General features: G+C 48.1%; 1 protein-coding gene across 1 annotated transcript in view; it reads left to right on the top strand.

Moving 5' to 3' along the window:
• LOC142574925 (uncharacterized) overlaps nucleotides 1-25154 on the top strand; it is a 60306-nt gene that overhangs the window by 6357 nt on the left and 28795 nt on the right. The window lies entirely within an intron of this gene.

The raw sequence follows: 25154 nt of genomic DNA, 5'->3' as shown, positions 1-25154 counted from the left end.
CCGGGCTCGCTGCGTTAAAGCAAGGAAATACGGACAAGACAGATGACGATTATAGTTGTGTGGCAAAAGGGTGTAACTTTGCTTAAAAGTGTAGTCGAGCAAGGAAAGCGTACTGCGTTACACTGCCAGCATGAGCGTTGAGCTCATACACACTAGCGTTTGCGCTAACCGGCCCAGTGCTAACAGCTCAAATACACCTGTGGAGCTCAAATAGCAGCTGTGTGCATAGCGCGCCATAGACGCTTAGATTAGGTTCTCAGTTATTTCAGAATGCCACCATTCGCAAAATCTCGCCCAAACTCGATGCATTCATATAGCCTGGCGGCTTCAGTGGCCCACTAAAACAATCACCGCCACCTGCTCTGTCACCACACCTTGGACACTGCGTTGGGTGTTCAGTTTTATATCGAACTGAATTTCCACCAGCGCCACTGCAGCGTCGAAAATGTGATTCTAGTTGCGTGTGCCCGCAGAGCTCGCCCAAAGGTCTGCACATGCTTTGCGTGCACGTTGTGCAGTGGTTTTAGCTCCAGGATGTTTCGCACCACTACTTTTTTTTTCAAGACTTCCCTGCTACCTCTGAAAGCAAGCGATCTGTCCGCGCTGTCAAGCTATCAGTCATCGCGTAGTGGACCAGCACTGCCCCCCGTTGGTCTGCTCCATACGCTACAATCGCGGGCACTACTGCAAGCTTAGCATTCATATTTTCCGCGAAAGTATAGGTCTCATTGTTTCGTGCTGCTGCAGATTTACTGTGCGTCGACAAAATAAACGGAACTCAGTCAGACTAAGTCACAAAATATATTTTTTGCTCATGGCTCACTCGGGCTCGCTTTTGCCAAAATTCTACTCTGCCGGGCTCATCGGGGCTCACTCACCAGAATCATACTCAGGCAGGTGAACAGGGTCTATTGACTTACAGACTCGGCCGCTCTCGTGAATCGAACACATCGCCGACGAAAATAGCTTCATACCAGGCTACTACCGGGTGTCTCAGTGAACGGTTTCACAATTTTTAAGAAGCTGCTCTGTGGCAGGTAGCACAATTCTGGCACATGAGGGGGTCTACTCGACGTGGCGGACACTACTTGCATAAAAATTGAAATTCATAATTGAAAAAATAAAAAAATTAACTCATTCACTCTTTAACTAATTACCTTATGGTCCATAGTGCAATTTACAAATTATAGCCATGGAGCTCACAAGGTGAATCCAGTTGGAACGAATTCTAAGGATAACACCACTTTCGAGATATTAATTCGCGAACGTTGCGGAGAAATGCATTGGCATGCCAGATACTTTCTTAAGAAAACGGCGTTTTATGCATTAAAAAACAAAAGTAACTGGAACGCCAATGCATTTCCCCGCAAATTTCGGGTATTAATGTCTCGAAAGTGGTGTCATTTTGAGAATTCGTTCCAAGTGGATCGGCCCTGCGAACATCACGGCTAGAAATTGTAAATTGCTATATGGCCCATAAAGTAATGAGTTAGAAACTTAATGTTTCTTGCTAATTAGTCGATTCTGCGTTTCAGTTTTTGTGCAACTAGTGTCTGGTGCTTCGAGTAGACCAGCTCATGAACTAGATTTGTGCTGTCTGCCACAGGAAACCTTTATTAATTTGTTAATTAATAAACAAACCCTGTATACGGCCCTGTAATTAATAAACCCTGTATATCGCAATTACAGAGGGATCACAAACGCTAAACATTTAGGAAAAAAATGCGCACAAAGCGGTATTGACGGCGGCGTAGCAGCAGATGGGAATGGACTGGCATGCTTACCGGGAAATTGTGCCTGATTTTCTCATATGTGTAAATGTACGAGAAAGTTACTTATGTCCATTACGTTACAATGTCTCATAAGAAAACAAATATGTATGATGTGCGATGTTGGCAATGACGGAAGTGTTTCTCCTAAGGATGAATTGTGCTAAAGGGGCTCTTAAAACTCTAAAATTCCTCATTTGTGTGTTTATTCATGCGTGCAGCGCGCGCGTTTTTGGCAGCTCAGGGTAATAATCGGTCCTTTGTTTCGAACAAGGTCCGGCATGAAAGCCTGCCTCGTAAACAACAGTGGGCACTTGTAAAACTGTGTGAAAACATCTTGGTTTTAGGTAACGCCACTTTTTAACTGTCGCCCACGAAGACACCACAGGAAGTCCGGCTCATTGTTTTGCTTTTTGAGTCATCAGAAATGGCGCTATGCGCTGACCATTCCGTAAGTCGTGGCCCGTCCATAGAATCAACTGTAATTTTGTCTAGGACATTGAGCCGTCATAGTTGTACATGCAGATGCGCATCTAGTACAGTGACTCTGCAGACATGCACATTTACTCTGAACCGCGCTGAACGCCAGCACTAAAGACGGAAACATGGAAAAGGACTAGGAGCGCACCTCACGCGACCGCGTTGAAGTGTAGTCATCAAATATGAAAGAAACACTCATGGGAAATAGGCCCTCGCCAGGTGATGCGTAGCTGGTAATTTCAAGCCACTGAGCGCGCAGAGTGTTCATGAGAGAAAAAAACCGGAGAGCGGTGTGACGAGGGCCGATTGTGACGAGGGCCCCACTGAGCGCTAACGCGTGCGAAACAATGCCTTTAATAGGTCAGGCAGCCATGGAGAGTCTCCTCCCCAAGAGTTATGCCAGAGTGGTGCGCGCTGTCAGAGGAGGCTGCATTGTTTAGGCCAGCTACTGGGAGTCGCGCTCGAGTCCCTCTAAGCTCTTTCTTTCCGTCCTTCATTTTTTCCGTCCTACATTGCAGACGTTCAGTCGAACTATGACTTTCGCAGGCACTGCTGAAAATCTAGCTCGCCTCGTTGTTCTCCAAGGTTGCGCTGGACACTAAGCACTTAGAACGTCCGGTCGCTCCACAGAAGCAGCAAGAGTATCACTCACTATAGAAATTGGCGCGCCACAAGCGTAGATGTGCGGCACGACCAGCTCTTGGCACTGATAGGATGAGTCGTCGCGAAACGATTAGAGCCACGCCGGCGCTACGGTCTCTGCTAAAGAAATTGGAAGAACTGCCAGGAGCCATTATAAATAACGGCACAGTTCACTGCAGGAGTCCGGCCATTGAACCCATGGTTATTGTCCCGCTAACCGCTGTGCGAAAGTGTCGCCGGCTCTAAATGAGCACTAGTGGTCTGACCTGGTGTTTGAGTACTTTCACATGCAGTTCTGACGTGACAGATATGACGAAGTGCCTCAACGGTCCGTCTCCCAACTCGCTCATCAGTCTGACTTCTACGTGTCTGCACATTTCTACCCTTCCAGGATTACAACCACATATCTTGCGCGCCGCGGTACAAATGAAGAAGCCTCGTCTTCCAAGGTTATAAAACAACTAGCCAACTACTCCTGAGGTGTAGGAAAGGAGGTTACGCTCGCCGTCGTCACGCAATGCCTGCTGCTTTACCATCATTCGCGGCAACGCCAAACAACTTAGAGGTCTCGATAGGGACGTACATCATTCCTCGTCGCCAGCTGGATGTTCCCGGACGACTAGTCGCGTTTGCAATGTCACGATAAGTGGTTTTCCCCCATTTAGCTGCTGGTCTGCTTGCCCACGTTGCCATGTGATGTCGCCGCCGGTTCAGCAATGGTGGTATTCACCGCTGGTTCTCCCGCAGTCGGCGACGCTTTACTTGGAATCAGACTGGTGTCACGTTAAAGGAAAAAGAAAGCAAGCGGTTGCGCTTACAGTTATTTCTTGCGCAAATATATTTGACTAGTTACAAATTTATACTCCGCGGGTAGTAATGAATCACTGACTAAAAATAATCGAATACTTTCACATTACTTTGGTCCCACCATTTATTAACATTGGACAACCACATAAATCAAGCGAGCTGGCCTGGCCCTTTCAGTGCGTCCTCTGCAGCCCTTCATACGTTGTTTACCTTTACCTACAATTTCTTTTCGAGTTTTTATTCGGTCATCTTCCCTCGTTTCAAATCTAATAGCTTTATTTGGATATCTTGCTCTTTTCCGTAACACTCAAACTTTCACTACACATAGAAAGGCGTCGCATAGGGAACGGGCTCGCACGAGACCAGGTTGAAAGATAATTTACTTTCCCGCAGGCACACGTTCAGTACTGTTACGCATCTATGCAGGTGCTTACAATGACTACAAGGTATCGTGCACGCATTGCAACAGAGTCGATATAAGCAAAGCGGATTGAACAAACAGAACAATCAATGGGATTTAGTGAACACTGGCAACTGCTACTTCAGGAAAGCTATTATAGGGTACGTGCGAAAAAAAAAATTGCTTCTTTGCTCAAATTCATTGACGTCCAGGATGCACACGAGTACGAAATCGTTACTAAGACAGACGTTTGGCGGCATCACTCCGGGGCATGCCTCCGGCCATAGAACTTTGCCTCGAGCAGACTCGCACACGTTACAAAAAAAAAAAAAAAAAAAAGAAAGAAAAAAGTAACCGATTACAATCACTTCTTTCAACAATGTAATGAATTGCTATTGTTGATTACTGCCCCAACCGATTAATTGTCCAATCAATAAAAAAGTAAACGATTACATTAGCCTTACTTTCGTCTCTGCATTGATTAGCATTATACAAATAGATTAAGTAGAACGAAGTGTCCGGGCTCTTTCGAAGCATCATCTGCAGCCCTTCAGACGTTTATCTTCACAATTGCCTTTTGAGCATTCCATTCGGTAATCATCCCTCGTTCTCTTGGGAGCACATCTGGCAGTGGTGACACAGGAGACTGGTTCGATTTGTGAGCTGGAAAGAAGGGCTGCGTAATAACGTACGAACTTCTTCCTCAAAAGATTGTGGTACACTCAATGCGGCTATGCTAGGGTCTGGGTTCTGGGTGAGGCGCGGCGATTATCTGTAAGGGAAGCCGCTCCAGAAAGGGCCAGTGCAAAACGGAATTATTGAATTAGGCGATTTCCTCGCGTCAACGTCCAGAGCGGCTATTGCTATGGGGCCATAGAATTACCGTTTCAATTTGTCGGCCAAAATCCGGTGGCCATCCTCTCGGGGCCTTCGCTGGTTAGCCGTTTAGACTTAAAATACTAAATGTAATAGACAGCAACAAGCGTTCGCGTTCCTCGAAATGGTCGCCATATGTGCAGTGCAATAGCCTTAATAGCTGTATAATATTAAGCTCATGGAATACTGTTTGTGTGTTACAACCCAAAGTACATGTGCATTTGAGTCATGTAATATACTAATAATAATGTTTATTTTTCATCATCACACTAATGAAGGGAAGCCGTAGGTAAAAAATGGTCTTCGAAAAGGTGGGAAGATATGCGTTTAACGGTAAAAAAATTGTATATATCGGAGAAGTCACACACTACAGCAAGCGAAGAATAATTGAGCAGCAGCTCCCGTCGCCTACGATGGCCGCCTATAACACTTTCAGGATGGAAGGAGCCAACTTTATTATTTGAGAAAAGCTCAGAGGTCGAGCTTCCAAGAGAAATGTGCTAATCTGCAAGACTGCCATGTATAGGTGATCGAGGAGTAGCCACGCCACAGTGTTTGGGGATAGGAGGTAACTCTTGGATATGCTTTGGCCCTTTTCGACCCTGTCGTTCCAGCGGAGTGTTTGTTCTAAGCTGTGTCACCTGTCAGCACTTGTTTCGTCAAAAGTGTAACTGGTTACACGCAATAGGTTACCGAAATTTAAAAAAAAAATTGCAGTCAGCGTTACGGAGGAATCAAAGTAATTGCTAAATTACAAAGTTGCCAAAAAGAATAGCTGATTATATGTAATTAATCACATGCAATTCGCTGCGTACAAGTCGCCTCAAGAGGCGTTAGGTACGGCATTTTGGCAGTCCCTCGCGTAAAAATGAAATGAAAAATAAATGAGAGTAAAAGTTTACGCCACCAAGGCATCGCAGGCGTAAAGCCAATTAAAAATAATATAATAAGTGGGGTAAACATCCAAAAGTATTTTTTTCAGACATAACAGTGGATTACAAAAAGAAAGAAGGAAATGTTAGGGAAAGTATCAAAGTAGGTCTAATATGAGCGGTAATAAATTTTGAGCAAACTTTGTCATATTAGCATGCGTTTATATGTCTGCGAGGTAGCTGACATGTCCGCACGCTCTCTTACTCTATTGATACACATAACGAAAAAAAGAACGGTGTGTTCCATAATGTCTGGGCGGGAAAATATCGCCGTCCCTTGCAGTCAGTGAAGATGGCAGAAAAGCGAAAGCGTGCTAGTTACACCGAGTGTTACACCACGCATGTCAAACTTCGCAAGCAGTCTATAGCGTAAATCTTTTCTATAGCGTAAATCTTTTTTTCAGCAATCTTTCACCTCATTTTTGCTTTCGCGGTAGGCAGCTTCTTCCTCAGGAGTACGCACTACTCGTCATCTTCAAATAGTTTCAGCTGGGTTTCAATATGCGCAACCACTAATACAAAGCTCCGTATATTGGGCTCAAGGCCCACCACTAGAGATGCAGGCGCTGCCATCGTTTTGAGGATTGGTTGGATTGGTTTGACGATTGACGTGGCTGCCGGCACTTCTTGATACTAATGCCGGCAGCCACGCGCTCCTACACTCCGTTTCACAAGCTGTTTGCAGCGCTGTGGAAGGTAGGGGCCTCTTAGCCAATCGGGGCTGCAGGAGCACAGCAAATAGTCCCTCAGATATTTGAGCAGATGAGGACTAGATTTAAAACATTAAACACAAAAATTTAAAACAATATGGAGGGACGATCCTAAACTATAGACAGCGCTTTCAATCAGTCGCGAAACTGATAGCAATGACCCGCAGGAACACAGCTGCTCGGAGGCCTGTTACAAGGTGGTGATGCGCAGTCTTTGGGCAACATGGTGTCGCCTGATTCGGTTGTGACCCCTGTGTGCCGTCCGTCTAATTTGCTCTGTTTCCCCAAGCTGGCAGAGGAGATAGCTTTAAACGTTCTTGAAGGGCTTCGCGTCGAGTGCGGAGGCAGTTCGAGCTTGAGTTCGCTTATCAAGAGGACTGCAAAACTCACCCAGATCAGTGAGCGAACGCTCTACCAGTCGACAACGGAGACGGAGAAGGTGGGCAGAGTGTTGTCATCGAAGAAGCGTTGTGGTGGAAAAGGAGGTGAGCGGACGAGGAAGCTGGACGATTTTGACTTGAGCGTGTTGCGAATGGTGGTGCAGGACTGCTTTCAGAGAGGGGAGATTCCGACTCTCGCCAAAGTGGTGCAGCGTTTCAAAAAGGACGACACGCTACCAACTGTGTCCACAGCAACGATGCAAACGATGCTGAAGAAGTTCGGCTTCCGATACAAGAAACGGTCTCGGAATGTACTGCTGATCGAAGCGACGCACATCGTGCAGTGTCGCCGCCGGTACCTGCGCCACAACCCGCTGGGGTTGATCAGTGGCTATGGTGTTGGGCTGCTGAGCACGAGGTCGTGGGATTGAATCCCGGCGGCCGCTTTTCGATGGGGGCGAAATGCGAAAACACCGGTGTACGTTAGATTTAGGTGCACCTTAAAGAACCGCAGGTGGTCGAAATTTCTGGAGTCCCCTCTTCGGCGTGCCTCATAATTAGACAGTGGTTATGGCACGTAAAACCCCATAATTTGTTTTTTTTTACCTGCGCCAGATAGCGGAGCTGCGACGCCAGGGTAGGTCAATTTTTTTTAACCGATGAAACGTGAGTCAACACCGGCCACACACGTAGTCGTGTGTGGATTTACGGTACCATCCAGTCTGCGCACGAAGCACGTCGATTCTGACTCTCGACTGGTCTTCAGAAACCCAGTGCCAAAGGCGGCAGACTGATTGTGACGCAGTGCGGCAACTAACGCCGTTTTGTCGAAGGAGCTGCGGAAGTCTTCCGAGCTAAGAACAGCTCGGGCGATTGCCACGAAGAAATGAACGGTGTGACCACTACGAAAAGTGGTTCACACAGAAACTGCTTCCACAACCGCCACCACGTAGAGTTATCGTCATGGTTAAGACGCCATATAAAAAAAAAGAAAAAGAAATGTAGAAATATAGAAAAAGAAGTGGGGGCCAGTGCCTTTGGAATAGGCCTCGCCCATCCGAAATGAAAAAAAAATTATATGAAAAAGACACCAGCGCCACTTGCTGCAAAAAGAAATAACCTAAACATTTTTACACTTCTTTAAACATAGCTGGAGGCACCTGTCATTATTATCACGGGGCGACAGGCGCGTAAGAACCCAATCTTCTGATGCGCTCTATCCTGATTGGCCAACCAGCCCCTACCTTCCACAGCGCTGCAAACAGCTTGTGAAGCGTAGTATCGCGTTTCAATCACTGGGCACTGTCCGTTTGTGGCAAACCGCCAGCATAATTTTAGTTCGTTTTTTTTTTCGCGGCAGGGTGGAATCAATCGTCGCTAAATTAGATGCCAATCTAGCTCGATCACCGAAAATGCACCGCGCGACAACCGTGTAAGATTAGCGTATAAGGTAGCATTTTCACAGGGGGAAAGGGTGATTTAAACCTCTTTCCCCTTGTTTAGCTCTTCCCTTCCTCTCCTGCTAGGTCACGTGGCCCCCTTTTTGAGCGAAATCAGACAACGACGGCACAGGGTCCGCATCAACAGCTTCGATGTAAAACAGACGTGAGAAGAAACTCCGGCTTCATCCACTACGAACAGCTTTTCATCAAGGTGACCCGGTACTGTCACCTATAGTTTGCGTAGTTTGCACATCGCTTTATTTTGTTGCTGATGCCGCTCTGGGGGTGTTGTGTAAGCACCACTAAACGTTTCTCCATCGCACAAACTGGCTGCAGTACTGGCGAAGGTACGAGGCGCACACAGGCAATATCCCTGCCCAGCGGTATATAGTTCAGCGCGTAACTGGCTCATTATTGGCTGCACTAGACTCTTTTATTTTTGCGAACTACGTGACACGGTACAACGATACGTGAGATGTTACGACCTTTGCGCATGCTCGTCGTATACCGAGAATTACTGTGGCAGTTACCGGCGGCACCTGTAATAGTCACCCTAACCGTGGCAACACGGCAGCGCCCATACAGCGCTGGCCAACCGCTTCGATCCGAATTAGCGCTTGTTACTGGCTTTCCACCCTGTGAGCAAGAAACAAGAAGCGAAATTCATCATTGTTAGAAGCTGAAGGTAAATCATTAGGTATGTTTTGTCGCATTTATTCAGGTCGGCTGTATGATTTCACATTGCTACGACTACAAAGACGGCACCGAGCAGTAAAACCGGTTTGATTTCTAGTTAGCAGATGGCGCCACAGCATTAGCATTGGGGTTGCGTTGACGATGCCGAAAGCTACAAAAGCCTAATTGTTCACTGCATCAAATATTTGTTACCACGCTCTAGCATGATACGTGATGACGGTAGCGAGCAAACGCCAAGTATACGCCGAGGAGATGTTGTGGCGCAGGTGAACATTTGTAAGGGCATTCGCTCGTACTACTTGCTACGGAGGCTGCAAGGTAGCTGCAGGGAAAGCGCACAGGTGAAGCGAATCCCTCCTGTCGCACGCATGTAAACGCAGCTTATGGTTACGGAATCCAATCATGCTTTGCCCCAATCTACCAGTCATGGAGAACGTAACGAGGTGGCAAGCAGACGCTAAACAGACGACGTCGCGTGGATAAGCACATCTCTAGGGGCCTTCGGCCTTCCTATTGGCCAAGAATTTGTGTAGATTCCACAGTGCTGCAACCATCTTTTGAGATGGAGTATAGCGCTGTAGTACACGAGAAACGCAAAGCGATTTCGTCGCGGTGGTGGGCGCACGATGGATATTCGAAACACTCTTGCAACCAGCGTCCAGAATGTGCGTGCTACAAAGCACTCCCTTACTACATCCTTGTTGGTTTCTTGTCGGAACCCATGCGTCACCAACCTGCGGAACGCCAACTTGAGACGCACCTATATTGCCGACAGAGATATGGTGGTTGAAGGGTCTGCTGTCTATGCGGAATTACTCAATCATACAACAAACGCTTCCCAAGTATTCTCATTGGAACCAGCGTACGCCTCCTAGCGAATCACTCCTTTAATAATGCGAATAGCTTTGAAAATGTGTTCGGCTATTCCTTTACATTCACAGTCGTTGTCAATGGTTTCTGTGCAATTGTGCCTACGTAGATATCTGCTGCGACAGAAAACTCGCGCGATGGTACGCTGGCGAGTAAGACGGTGCTACTTACAAACACCTTGCGCACAAGGCTGTGGTTACCCAGTGCTGCGATGCTCGCGTCTTTGTCCTCATTGAAGCTCTGCGCTTCAAAGAGCGGATGGGGGCTCGTATAAGGTGCTCCCCATGGAGCCACCACAAAGCAAAAACTTCGACAATAATTTAACTGGTTATATGTAATTCGTTAATTAATAAACAATTCAATTAAGCGAGCACTACTGAGTAAGAAAAAGTAGTCAATTTGAAATGCACCATACAATGTAATTGATTACAAGTCATAGTACCTTGCTGGTGAAGCAGCGCACAAACACGGACACAGTGGAGACAAGCAGGAATAGACGACACTCGCTGCGAGTGTCGTCTATTCCTGCTTGTCTCCACTGTGTCCGTGTTTGTGCGCTGCTTCACCAGCAAGGTACTATGATCACTCACCAACTAGCCCAACTTTCCACGTTACTGATTACAAGTCGTTAACCAAAAAAAATTATGGGGTCTTACGCGCCAAAAACACGTTCTCATTATGAGGCACGCTGTCGTGAGGGACTCCGGAAATTTCGACTACCTGGGGTTCTTTGACATGCACCCAAATCTAAGTACACGGGTGTTTTCACATTTCGCCCCCATAGAAATGCTGCCGCCGTGGCCGGGATTCGACCCCGCTACCTCGTGCTTAGCAGCCCAACGGCGAGTAAGTCGTTAACTCCATGTAATTCATTACGCATAAGTCTGCCTGGAATGTAGGGCGTTCCCCGTTGTTGGCTGTTCAAATGCTTCTTGACTGCCCAGCAGAAGTTTCATGTTTGTTAACTTTCCACTAGCCTCTACAATCTGACATCCTTGGTGAAACACTGCTCCATGGAAGGGGCCTACAATTTTTTTCGCATCCGCCGTTCCCTCTTTCCATCAGAAATGCGGTGCCAGAGTGGCCTTTATCCTAAAGATAACGAACCTTTGAGTATAGATAACTGTAGGCGATTATGCAAAGGTATCATATTATGAATCCTATCCGACGTACTCGACGCAGCCGAATGTGCTGCTGAGGAACCTACTCACGTCCAGAACACCCCCGTCACTCCTCCGAAACCACCTGGCAACAGATATCAAGCGAATAGTCTGATTAGGTACATTGCGATCTCACATGTACGTACGTGTTTCTCTCTCCACATTATCAAGAACCGTGCCACAAAAAAAAAAGAAAAAAAATCAAAACGCGAGAGACGTCTGCAAAAGAAGGCTTCCCCCCCCCCCCCCCCACCACCCACTCCGGTCTTCGCTTTCTCGAACTTTTTAAGGCGTACGAACTTATGAACAAAGAACCTAAAAACGCGTCCAGTTTCCGCTACTCACGATCGTCCGCCGAAACGTCCATAGGCAAAGTGGCAAGCAGCGCCGGGCAATCGGAACTTTTATAAGCAGTTTCATTGATACGACGATTAAGGAATTTGCGTAACCGGCGTCTGAGTGACGCTCGGGCTACTTGACCCGTACTGGGTGACATTATTGAGCGCCAAGGAAAATGGCTGCGCAGCATTCCGGCGAGAGCTCCTCCTCTTTGTCTGATGTTGCGAAACCCGTGGAATCTCGTGTAGACGACACGACAGGCGACGATTCCTTTAACTACGGGGAGGTAACGGCTTCAACGCGCACCCTCGAGACCGTTCCCTGGATCAAAGGTAGTCGGTTCGTGGATCAAAGAGACTCGTCATGCCTGTAAGCAAATCAGCGCGCAAAAGAACAAAAGAACAAAACTGGTAATTTACAAGGCAGGCGTTGAAGATAGCATATAAATCAGAGGACAGATATATACTAATTTTTGTTGCAATGTTCTGGCAGTGAAATAAATTGGAAAAATGTGTAAAAAAATTTTTGTTGTATTTTTCAGCAAAGAGAGCGGGAAAAAACATTAAAGCTTTCACATACAGTAATTCTTTCTATTATGTGCTCTGTAGGATAGAATATAAGTACCACTACGATGACATCAAAATCACAGCACAGTTTGGAAACGTCTTTAGCAGATACCTTAAGTTTCGTTTCGAAAAGGGAGCGCAGCTATCAAACGTAGCGGAATACAGGACACCCTCGAGGTTTTGGTCCAGGACTAGGGTTTTGGACTCCGCCAAGCACGTGAACCCATCAGCCCAAGTGGCGTAGAAACACGACACAACGCCTACCAGAAAGCACATCCCATCTAAGCACAGAGTTTCGTACATTGAGTACTAGAGGGAACTCCATCGCGCAACAATCATTCAGCCACAAAGGGAATGATAGGGTAGTACATGGATTTGTCTGATCCTTGTAATTTTGGATTGAGACGTTCTTGTGCCTTTAATCTGCGTTCGTTGTCCAAATCTCAGAACAGTCTATCTTTTGATAAGCGAAGACTCTGCCAATACGCACAATAGCTTTAATAATTGCAGCGGTTCAGCTTGTCGAGGTGGCACAATGTAAACGCGGCAAGCGTCTCAAGGTACTGGCTTTCCCATAAGCAATTCGAAAGAGGATGGAAAACTAGACGAGTTGGTACTGACCCATACCATAGAAGCGAGAGCGCTCTGAACAAAGTTTGTTTATTTAGTTGATCTTTTAGCATCGCCTGTTTCTAACCACGAATGGATGTCACCAATTATTCACTGTCTTGCAGGCACATGCGCAGTTCAAGTGCATATTAACTCGTTAATTCAATAAATTTTCCAGTTGAAAGTGAGCGCTTGTGTTCTGTCTGCGACTTCCTCTGCCTTCGTTTTCAGTACGCTGTTGCTTATTTGGCTTTGAAGCACATTGGTATTCTGTGCCGCTGGTCGGTGCATGCGTGCGTAGCGTAAGGGTTTCACTATCGCGGATGGCTTTTGTGCTGGAGGCGTCGTGTTCAAATCCTGCTGTCGGAAGATTTGATCAGTGCTTACTTAATTACTCATTACACAGTACTGTGTCGAAAATGACGAGTTTACGAAGTCATGCAGCCGCTTGAAGCCAGAAGGTGCTCATCTCCTGCACATCCTTTCCATGCTGGCCGAACCACCCCGCTTGAAGCTGCCGTAGGTGCTGGCGCCAGGGTTCTCTCTAGTAAATATTCCGCGAAACTCTGCGCATCCAAGCCACAAAACTTTCTCACGACAACGCGTGCGCATAAAAGAGCTGGGGCGCAGTCGGCGATGAATGGCGATGAACGCGCCCTCGAACTCGATTGCGCGAGGTGAAGTGCCCTTAGCGGAGAAAGTCAGAGTACGGAAATGGTGATAGAGCGAAGGAAAACTAATAATCGCTTTAAAACTAGTGAAATGGTCAAATAAACCAATTAGGTTTAGTAGAAGAATTATGCGCGCTTGACGGCGTACGTTTGTCGCAGTGAGGCTATTTTGCGACCGTTTGCTCCTTCGTTGCCCAATTTCGCAGAGAAAACAACAATGAACTCGCGCGTGTGGAGTGGGTAGCACGTATAAGTCGACACGTTATGCGCGTGCTGTGCTGATTTGAGCCACGTCGGGCGATGACGTAGTTTTCTTCAAACATAGGTCTTGTGGAGGCCAAGAAAAACTGCTTGTGCGGTGCAAAAAATCCGCTGTGACCTTGTCCTAGGGGGGAGGGGGTGGGGGTGGGAGGAGTCTCACATCTTTAGCACGACTCTGCGAATGCCGACGGCCGCTCAAGGGTGCGTGCGAAGGGTGAGCAGCACTGCCTATCTTTCCTTCGTGCAATTGAGCCTAACGAAGGCGGCCAAGGGTTATCAGGCCGTACTAAGCGCACATGGAAGTGAGAAAATGGCGAAAAGATAACGGGGCTATTGCACGCGGCGTTGGGCTCCCGCTTCGAGGCGTGCAACTCCAGCAGATGTCCGATGAGCATAGCCGATGGTAGTATTTGTTCTCTTGTCACTTAGAAAGAACTCCTTTACCAGCCTGGCGAGAGTATTAAGAAATAGGACATTTCAAAGGCTGTTTTCGAGTAGGCGTTCTCAAAATATATTCGTAGAGACCGCATTCGTAATAATTTTTTGCTTAGGATGGAAGGTTCAGTGATACTGTGCGATGTACGCTAATTCATAACATTTGTCGCAGAAGCATGAATTATGCTTTGAGAGTAGGAGATCATCGATGAGTAGATTTTATAACCGTCTGCCAGTCTGCGTCTTCCCATAAAACAAAAGCGTGTTATTCCGAATCGCATATCTTCCTTACTTTCGCTCGGTTGTTTATTTTTGAAGTAAATATTTGGCCACTATAGTTTGAATATGTGTGTGCATCGTTAAATATAATGTTAAGCATGCACTTATAAAGTGTAAGCTCGCCTCAGGCGTTTGTCTTTTTTCGTTTCTGTATGAGTTTCCGTGGATGCTTTGTGATTATATCCATCGAGACGTTCACCCGAGAACAAAAGTACGCGGACTTCGGTAGCGCGTGGGAAACTACATCTACGCATTTTGTGGCGGCGCGGCGCCTACTGTCGAGAACCTGGCCAAACCAGTGGCATTTCCTGCTTTGGGGAAACATGCGCCTGCCACATGTAAGCGCCTGTTTGCACGTGTGGATCTAGTTTCCGTTTTTCTCAGCCCTGCTGTAAATGGAGAGCAAAATCGCCTATCTGCTGCCTCCCTGTAACACCAAACACCGCGCCACCTCTCCTATTGTTTTTATTCCTGCCGTATTTGTTAGAAATATTTTTTGAAGCGATAGTGATTATATGGGCACTGCAAGCGCATAGTGTTTGAGCACTTGAGTGCTCAGAGTATTAAACATGGAGTTAGCGTCCCCCCTCCTCCCATCTCCCTCATCGTGCACGCTGCCCTGTATCCGCCTCTGACTGCAGTGCCCTAAAGTTAGAAGGGCACAGCGCAGGCGCTCAAGAACATCAGTTCACTTTTGCTTTATGCTCCAATTTTACCTAAAACAACTAGAATTTTATTGAAGTGACAGTCGTGAATGTAGCAGGCTGCACACTGCGAAGGGGGGGGGGGGTTCACAAATCACCTCATTGAATTATTTAGAGCCCACCAGCACCATCGCAAGGAAATATGCTGGTACTGCTCCGTTCATACAGTGGGCCGTTATCGTGTTTGTCTACGCTAGTGCAACTACGATAGTTAACTTCGGCGATACAATACTTCTTCACCCTTAGGCGAGCGGAGGCAGAGACCACGGTGGAATACTCGGCACCTTTTACCGCTATTATTCTACAGTGCCGCACAGATAAGTGCCGCAAGGTACCGTTGGTCGTCGGCGCTGGTGGCTCTTGTCAGCAAGCCGACATTGGGTTTAAGCGAAATGTTTTGGGAGGATTCTTTAAGGGGTGCCGATGAAGGAATGTAGCTTCAACCAATAGGTTTAAAAAGAAACCTCCTTTGCCAGTTTCATTGAGATTTGCCGTGGGTCGTAAGTTTTTTCGCACAATAAGCACGCTAGTCACGCTTTAAGACCGGCACTGAAATGGCAGTGAGCTCACCATTATTCTGCGTGTAATATGAGGATTTATTACAACATATATAGGGAGAGTCTAGTTGCACCGGCAGTACACGAACGCTGATAGCGCGCACAGTCGACACAAGAGGGTCTTCTTCGTCCTCCTCTTCACTACAATGGCCCCCGCGAGAGAAGAGGAGCCATCTTGGCGACTTGCGGCGTAGGTAGGATGAGGGGGTCATAGTACGGCTTAAGTCGGTTTACATGAACCGTATCCCGCCCGCGATGCCTAAGGTCGGGTGATGGCGTCAGAGGTTCTACAACGTAGGTGACAGCGGCGGTACGGTTAATGATGCGGTAGGGGCCATCATAGCGTGAAAGGAGTTTGGTTGAAAGGCCAGGGCTGTGAGGCGGGATCCACAACCAAACAAGGGAACCAGTCGGGAAAAGTGGTGTAAGCGCGCCACTGTCACGCTGCGGCTTTTGACGACCTTCAGCAGCGGTCGTAAGGGTTCGCGCGAGCTGCCTAGAGTCCTCGGCGTATTTGGCGGCTTCAGACACAGGCGTGCATTTGGAAGCGCAGGGTCGGTATTGGAGCAGTGTGTCCATAGTACACGAGGGCTCTCGTCCATAAAGCAGAAAAAAGGGCGAAAAGCCAGTGGTAGCTTGTGTGGCCGTATTATAGGCATACGTGACGAACGGCAAAACAGTGTCCCAGTTACTGTTGTCCGAGGCTACGTACATAGTCGACATGTCACCGAGTGTGCGGTTGAACCTCTCTGTCAAGCCGTTTGTTTGTGGGTGGTAGGCTGTAGATTTGCGGTGAGCGATGCTGCATGCAACGAGAAGGGCTTGGATTACTTCGGACGCGAAGACACGTCCCCTGTCTCTGAGCAGTTCACGTGGCCCGCCATGTCGAAGAACTAAGTTTCGCAAGATGAAAAACGCAAGTTCGCGCGCAGAGGCTGCCGAGAGTGCGGCAGTCTCGGCGTAGCGCGTGCAGTGGTCGACACCTACAATTTTCCATCGATTAACCGAGGAGCTGCAGGGACGTGGCCCTCGGTAGGTCTACACCGACGCGATCGAAAGACCGAGCCGGACAGGGCAGCGGGTGTAGCTCACCAGGAGGGCGCTGTGGAATTTTACGCCGTTGGCACGCCGTGCAAGCGCGTACGTAACTGGCGCACGAAGTGATACATGCCGTGCCAGTAGAATTGCTGCCTTAGTCGAGTATACGTTTTCAGAACGCCAGCGCCACCATTATGAGGAGCAGCATGAAAAAATCTTGGAGGACGCTTAAGCTTCGCCTTCAAGAGTGGAACGCGATAGCGTTATCGCACCTCGTTCGCACCACCCATTCATTCGCTCGGCATGCTCTTGAGTTACACAAAGACGATACGTGCGCCTGAGCAAGCGGAACGAACCAAAGAACTCGGTGTCTCGGAGGGAGAAACGATCTACGCGAGCCAAGCGTCGTGATCGCCACGTACAGCCGGGCCGCGACGCGCCATGAAGGCGGACGCGATCATGGGGCTGATGCCTCGATGGGACCGTCCTCTATCTCGCTTGGGAGCACCACGCAGATGCATGACTCCTCGGCAGCAGCACGGCACACATCGCAGGGGACGCTTTCCCGCCAGATGCGCTACGGTACAGCGATCACGTCAGAGTGTCCTGCATCGGACGCTGCACCTAGGAATCGCGCTGTGAGCGGAAAGAGGAGCCGCATCGCCTAAACACGAAGGTTCGAGTGACGCACTCTGGAAGTTGGAAGGGGAGAGAGCGAGAAAACGTATTAAACGCAAAGGTATTGGGGCATACTCGCACCGGTCCCCGCACGGCCCCAATGCGCTGAAGCGAGACGAAGGGGATTAGCGGGCGAGTGGTGCGCCACCTGTCGGGGCAGCGCCGTACGTTGCGAGGAGGGGGTCTTATGTGTTCGCAGCAAGATGTCTCCGCGTGTGCGCCAAGCGCAGAAGAAATGTAGCGGAAACTGCGACTTCTGTAATTTAGATGCTCATAATTACCGATATACAGTGCAATATAACTTTCTACGGCACGTTTCTAAGGCAACACCGCATTCACTAGAGGAGCTTTTGTCCCGCTTTGAACCATCGAACTCATGGCTGAGGGGTAGCGTCTCCGTCTCGCACTCCAGAGACCCTGGTTCGATTCCCACCCAGCCCACCTTGCAAGTTGTTTTTAGTTATTAATTGCCTCCCGCCATCTTTCGCTCACGGCCAACGCCGCCGACGCTGACGACACTGGCTTTCTGCAACACGAGCTCCTTAACGCTGTCGCGTTAATATGCGCATATGTCAGAACGCATGTGTCGTGGTATCACAAGGACCCATTTGCAACAATCAGACAACTAATTTATGCGGTAAAGCACGTTGTCGCGTACAGCAAAGTGAGCGGTTTGGCGACGAACTGTTGGAGAAGAGGGTGTGACGGATGGGTCATAAAGGAAATTCAGCATAGTTGAAAGCAGGGGATCCTTACGCTGCTCGTCGGGCATATCAGCGACGTTTGAAGGCTGAAATGTATGCGAAGAGCGGAGACACTGAGGCCACATCAGAAGGTAGCGGTGATCGGGGCAAGCGCATCGGCGTCAGAGTGCTTTCTGCCCGATCAGTAGACAACGCGGATGTCATATTCTTGTTAGCGAAGTGCCCATCGGCCTAGGCGACCTCACGGATCCTTCCACGAGGACAGCCAGCAAAGGGAATGGTGGTCGGTGACAATGTCAAAAGGGCGAACATGTAGGTATGGACGAAATTTGATGAGAGCCCAAATAATGTCCAAGCACTCCTTTTCTGTTACAGACTACTTGGGTTCTGCCTTCTTTAAGTTGCTGTTCACATACGCGACGAGGTACTGAGGATTGTGAGCAAGTGCGAGGACTTGCTGGGGATGCGGAGGCGGCAGATCGGCGTCTGCGACAGATTAAAGAACGTCTGACGACGACTGTGATTATGATGATGTGCATAGCACGGGAGAAGTGAGGGCGTGGAGCTCATAACAAGACGTGTCGTCGGAAGCATCGAGAATGTGAAGCGGGTGAAGGGGCTGAATACGACCTAGTGACAGGGTAGTCAGACGGGTATGCACAAGCATAGAGGATAATCCAGATACAGTGGTGAGGAGAGCAAAACGGGAGAGGTAGGGCCTTGCGACGCAGTAAAATAGGCGACGGTGTAAAAATTAGTGTAGCGTTTGGCGCGGTAGAGGAGGAGATGGGCACAAGTACAGACATTTCGGGTGGTATGTCCGTATCGGACACAACGGGTGAGTTGGAGGCTTTGTCTTCACAAGAGTCAGTCAGCGGGACATGGGTAAGCAGGGAAAGCGCCACTTCGGCCCTCGCACAGTCGATGATGGCAGGATGGTGAGACAAGAAGTCCCAGCCGAGAATGATGTCATGTGAATATGAAGGCAACACGAAAAATTCAACGACATAGAAAGTGCCGTTGATGACCACCCTTGGAGTACATTAAGCAAGCGGGGCTATATGTTGCGCAGTCGTGGCGCGTAGAAGTATACCAGACAACGGCGTTGTGACCTTGTGGAGGCTACGACAAAGCTTTTCGTCGATAACACAAACTGCAGCCCCAGTATCAATAAGCGTAATCACGGTGGTTCCTTCGACCAAAACGTCCAATAATTTGCGTGGCGACTGTGCAGGCCTTGTAGAAGTCGCGAAGCTTGCAGTTCGTGCCTGCGGAACTGCAGCAACCGGTCTCCCTCGCTAGGTGACTGGCGGCGACGTAAGGGGGAAAGCGAGCGACGACGCGGTGATGGCGAACGATGGGTGCCGACAGGGCGTCGAGGAGGTGGCGAGAACTCCGGGTCGGGAAGCATCGCATGCCCGGTAGTATCGTGGGAATAGCCCTATCCAGGCGTTGCGACAGCAGCGTTAGCAAGTGGCATGCGACGATGGCACTAGCGCGCGAAATGGCCGGCAACACCGCAAGCGAAGCATATGGGCCGGTTGTCAAGTGTGTGCCACGGGGTCTGAAGTAGGCGTCGAGAGGGAATAGGAGGTGACGCGGGAGGAAGTGCAGCTTGAAGTCGCACTGGCGCAGGAAACGCGAACGTCGGCGGAGCAGGTCGCACGGCGACTTCGTCATAAGTCAAAGGAGCGGCCACGGGAGGGCAGGGTTGAACTAAAGGTACCGACCCAGCAAGTTCCTCGCGAATGGCCAGCCTAACGGGAGCAGCCAGAGATGTGTCAGGCTGGGGAGGTCGATCGTTGAGAGGCAACAGTTGGTGCGCCACCTCCTCACGAATGAAATCCTTAATCTCAACAGACAGCGATGATGCTGGCGTGGAGTTGCAGCGAAGCGTGAGGCCCGAGAGAGAGTCGCCAGGTGCAACATCGCTACGCGCAAGTACCCTCTGTCTACGCAGCTCATCGAAGCAGCGACAGGTTTCGCGCCAGGAGCAATTGAACTGCGTCGTCCTCGATGCCCTTGAAGATGTGCTTCACCTTGTCCTCTTCACTCATGGTTGAATCGCCAGGCCAGATGGTCGCCAGGCTGCTGAGCGCGCTGGCGTAGCTGCACGGAGTTTTCGCAAGGCCAGGTGATCGAAGACTTCCACGAATGCTGTTTTGAATGCGGACCAGGTTTGTAGTTCCCGTTCATGATTATAGAACCAGAGGTTCGCAAGGTCAGCAAGATAGAAGATGATCGTACGCAACTTCGTCGGGTCATCCCACTTGTGATCACTGACGCGCTCGTAGGTAGAGAGCCAATCTTCAACGTCAGTCTCACCTGATCCGCTGAAAACAGGAGGGTCCGGCTGCCGAGGAGAGGCGGATGCTCCAAGTGGATTGTTAGCAGCCCAGTTCATGGTAGCGGCTGAAGCAGCTGTCAAAGTTCGCCTGCGAAGTTCCAGTACCTTCCACCAAATGTAATATGGGGATTTATTATAATACACTAGGCAGAATCTAGTTGCACCGGCAGTAGACAAACGCTCATCACGCGTACAGCCGACACCAGAGCGTCTTCTTCATCCTCCTCTTCACTACATACGTAATAAAAGAAGAGTCTCGGTGTAAGATCTATACGTAACATTCCTGCACATAGGTATCTCTATGCAGACGGACCTCTTAATGGAATAGTGCATGATATTAAACAGCCTCATTTGATATTATTACATTTATCATGGGCTGCTACTATTTAGTATGGCTACTTAATTTCGAAATTCTGTAGCAGTTGAATATCGTCGTATTCTGCGTCCAATACAGCACCGAGCTTTTACCGATAAAATAGGGCCAGCGAGCCACAGACCCGGTGTGCCGTACGGGTCGTACATCACGACATAAAACTTGTAGACGTTGTGTTTCCTTAGAGGCATCCGTAAAGCACAGAGACCGATTAGTGGAATCGCGTATATTATTCAGCAACTTGAAAGATTTTGATAATATTGTTATATTTGGGCTACCGCCTTCTTGACCCATTCGGAATACGGTACTGATAACATGTCCATTCCTGAATTATCCTCCAGAATGGGCATGCGCCGCTCTGTCAGAAAGGACAGTGAAGCGCCAAGTGTCTCTAGGTATTTCTCAAACTCAGACGTCCATGTACTATACAACTCTCATCGCAATTCTACCCTCGACAAGCATCCTAGATAGCTGTCGTCCTCGCCAGATCGTTGCGTCGACGACTCGCACTGCAACCGCCTGATTTCGTATTGAGGTTTCGGCACAAATTTTGAGACTGGTCGCGGAGAATCACAAACATTGCACGACATTGCACGTTGCGAAGGATGATAAACACAGTTCTACGCAACGCATCTAGATGTACAGCATTCATTTCAACCACGTTGCTAAAACTTCTCTTTACCTACGTGTACGCGCGCTGGATCGGCATGGTATTTCACCCCCGACAGCTGCAGAATCCCCTGCAGCACAAAGTGCTCAAAGCCGCACGAGGTCGTCTGTCACAGCCAACCAGCTGTTAAACGCCAGTGCTCGCTCGACATACAGCAGCTTTGCTGTGTGGATGGACGTTGTGTACACGCTGGCCTGAGAGGAACGCTACGCTTTTCTCCAGGTAACAAGATCTCTTCATCGATTGACTTTTCCATTGCCGCTAACGTAGAACAGTAAGCTCAGACCCACACTCTCTTGTGGCCAGATAAAGGAAGAAGTGTCGAAAATTTACAAAATGTTCATGTAGAATAAGGTCACCAGGAGTGTTGCCAAGCTGCCGCAGGTGGTTTGTGATTTAGGCATGTCAATCCAATGGTTGCAGCCATGGCATGTTTATATGTGTTTAAGGTTCCCTTAAGCTTTTGTATACAGACAAACTACAGAGGCGAAGTGGTCGTTCTTTCCTGAAATGGTAATGGTCGGCACTGTGCGAACGTATATGCGTGTGTATGCCTGCGTGCGCGCGCGCGAGTGTGTGTGTGCATGTGCATGCGTGACGTCGGGAAATGGCTGCTGGGAACGTCGCGAACTGTGGTCGTGCTTTAGTTTTGGCGCTTATACCAGCTGCCCTTTGTCGTGTACTATATATTCCGCACTCCTTAAGGCTCCTGAGGCCAAAGTGGGAAGTTGCGAGCCTTCAGTACGCCGATCGCTGCAATTGCCGAGCAACGGAAGAGGAAAGAAATATTGCACCCGATGAAAGTACGTTCAGTGCGTGGATTCTTATGATCAAGTTGCTCTGTGGTGCCCGTGGACATGAGGCGTTTAATGGTGCAACAGCGAGATGTGGCCAATTAGCGCTATGAACTTGGCGTATTGCGAAAACGCGTTATTAGGCATTGTTCTGGACAATGTAAATTGGTTAAGAGGCAAAATACTGCTGCCACGGAGACGCGTTCATATTATACAGGTGCCGTTGATCTTCGATGCAGTGAGGTTGCGTAGAATATTTACGTGGATACTTCAAATTCCAATTCTAGCCAACTCCGTTGTTTATATTTCCTTCCCGGTCGTAGCTCATCCATACGTTCCGTCCATCCATACAACGTTCATATGCGCTTCGTGCTTGCGATCCAATTCATTTTTATTTAAATAACCGCAAACATGTCTGACTGTACATAATTACGCTGATTCTACCGCTTTAAATTTCTCCCAATAGGCTCTGCAGCGCCTAGGAATAAAATTACGTAACTTTACTAGACAAACAAAATGGATAAACTAACCCTACGAAAGGTCTCTAGAGAGTTACCTCTCCGCGTCACTTCGTAGGTTAAGGATTCGTGGAAAAATAACGAGGGTCAGGTGAGCTTCCCAAGGGAAGAGGAATCTATATTGCAACTTTACAGAATAAATACATTTCGTCGTGATACTTTCGATGTCAATATAGTTCTCTGCCACTGGAAATGTTCAGGCGTGTCCTTGACGCAGGGGAGGCGTTCATACAGAGGCACCGATTGTAGCGGTAGGCAGCCGAATAGAGACTGGCTTCACTTCCGGCAAGTTGCTTGCTTCAGTGCCGTGCGCTTAGTCGGAAATGTCATTTGCCCTAGCTCTTGTGTGTTCCTATAAAGAGCAAAATGCATGACATTTCTAGCAGATCGATACTGAACATTTCAAGGACATGTTCTCTTGCACAATGTTTGTTACGACTCACAAGTCACCCACCAGTCACCCCTGTCACCTACCTGTAGACTAACCTGCAGACACCATACGGACGGCAGGTAGACTTAGCAGTAATGTGCTTGCTGTGTATATATATATATATATATATATATATATATATATATATATATATATATATTCTGAGCTATGACAAGTTTTATAATTGCGATTAAATTGACTACACCTTTCAGTCACCCACTGGTCACCTCCCTGTAGACTCGAGCTTCCTGTATACCTAGTCCACAGATTGTCTGCGGACACGGTACAGACGGCAAGTGGACTTGTCTGTATAATGTGCGCGCCTGCCCAGTAATATATATACACATATATATAAATTTTTCATGTGGTTGCATGTGGTAGATAGCTCAACTGTAGTTTACGACCTGGTCTACTCGAAGTGGCCGACACTACTTGCACAAAAAATTGAAATGCAAAAACTACTAATTAACAAGAATTCACTATTTAATTATTTTCTAATTTCCTTATGAGTCATAATGCAGTTTACAAATTGTAGCAGTGAACTTCACAAGGCGGATCCACTTGGAACGAATTCTCAGGGCGACAAGAGTTTCGAGATATAAATTCCCGAACACTGCGGAGAAAAGCATTCGCGTTCCAGGTACTCGTGTGCTTCAGTGCATGAAACGACGTTTTGTTAACAAATTAACTAAAACGCCAGTGCATTTCTCCGCAAAGTTCTAGGATTTATATCTGGAAACTGGTGTCATCTTGAAAATTCGTTCCAAGTGGATCCGCCTTCCCAACCCCACGGCTAGAATTTGTAAATTGCAATATGGGACACCATGTAATTAGTTAAAAACTTATTTAGTGAATGTTTATGAATTAGTCGATTTTGCATCTCAGTTTTTTCTGCAAGTATTGTCCGCCGCTTCGAGTAGACCAGCTCATGAACTAAAATTGTGATATCTGGCACAGGCGACATTTAAAGATTTCTGAAAGTGTACGTGTACGATTTATGTAGGTACGTACGTACGTACATACATACATACATACATTCTCAACTATGACAAATTTGATCATTACGGTCAGTATAGCCATTTTAACTTTTAGAAAACTTTGCCACTGATTGTTACAAGGACAGTCTAATAATGACAGCTTCCTAAATCAGTTAATTAATATTAATTGAAATATGGTAATGGTTACATAACCTGCAAATTAAATGCAATAGTTGTACTATGGGTGTATTCAAAGCCTGGATGTAAGGACTTAAATATTACGCTACGCCGTCAACCTCCATCCGACCACAGAAAGCATGGCTGCTTTCGGTGCCGGCCCCCAGGATGCGCTGCCCCAGCGGCATCGGCGCCGGTAAAATTACGGGTCAGATTATTTTCTCTTCTTCAGCTGTCACGGCTGTCACTGTGCGTGCACGCCGCACTGACGCCGACCGATGTGGTAGTTAAATCGTGCATTACGCTGTGCCGAGAGGGATCGTGCTGCTTTTTGTGTGTATCAATGATGCAAAACACCCGGGACCGCGTTAACGCAGCTCGCAGCATCTTTCGTATAGTGCGCCGATGTCAGTTATCATAGTTAGGGCCCGTTCGCGCTTTCTTTGTCCCCGGATCACAGCGCATGGAAAAATTTCTTGAAATTTGTGCTATCACGTGCTGTAGTTCGTCCGCAATTCTACGGTGTTTGCGCCGGAAGCACTGTACACATTCTGTCCTTGCCGCGCTACTTGTAAGATGCCGCGGCACCTGTGACGGTGCGCTGTGAAAGCCGTGAGGTGGTGCTAATTTCCCACGGTGCGTGTGTCCTTTACTGGCGACCTCTTTTTTTGCATTCCTTTGTGTGGTAAGCGCCAAATCTGCGGGCTCCCTTTTTTTTTTGTGAAAGGGAAACGCGCGTTATGGTATGCGTGCGCTAGTGATCAACTGGAGGATTAGAAACGGAAATTGCGCTATCATCGTGAAGTAATTATCACGTCGTTACACTGTGCCAATGTCACCTGGCCATCGTGTCAGAGGGCGTG

Source organism: Dermacentor variabilis, chromosome 3 (genome assembly GCF_050947875.1).
Source record: "Dermacentor variabilis isolate Ectoservices chromosome 3, ASM5094787v1, whole genome shotgun sequence".
NCBI classification, from domain to species: domain Eukaryota; kingdom Metazoa; phylum Arthropoda; class Arachnida; order Ixodida; family Ixodidae; genus Dermacentor; species Dermacentor variabilis.
This window is presented reverse-complemented; position numbering and strand designations above follow the sequence as displayed.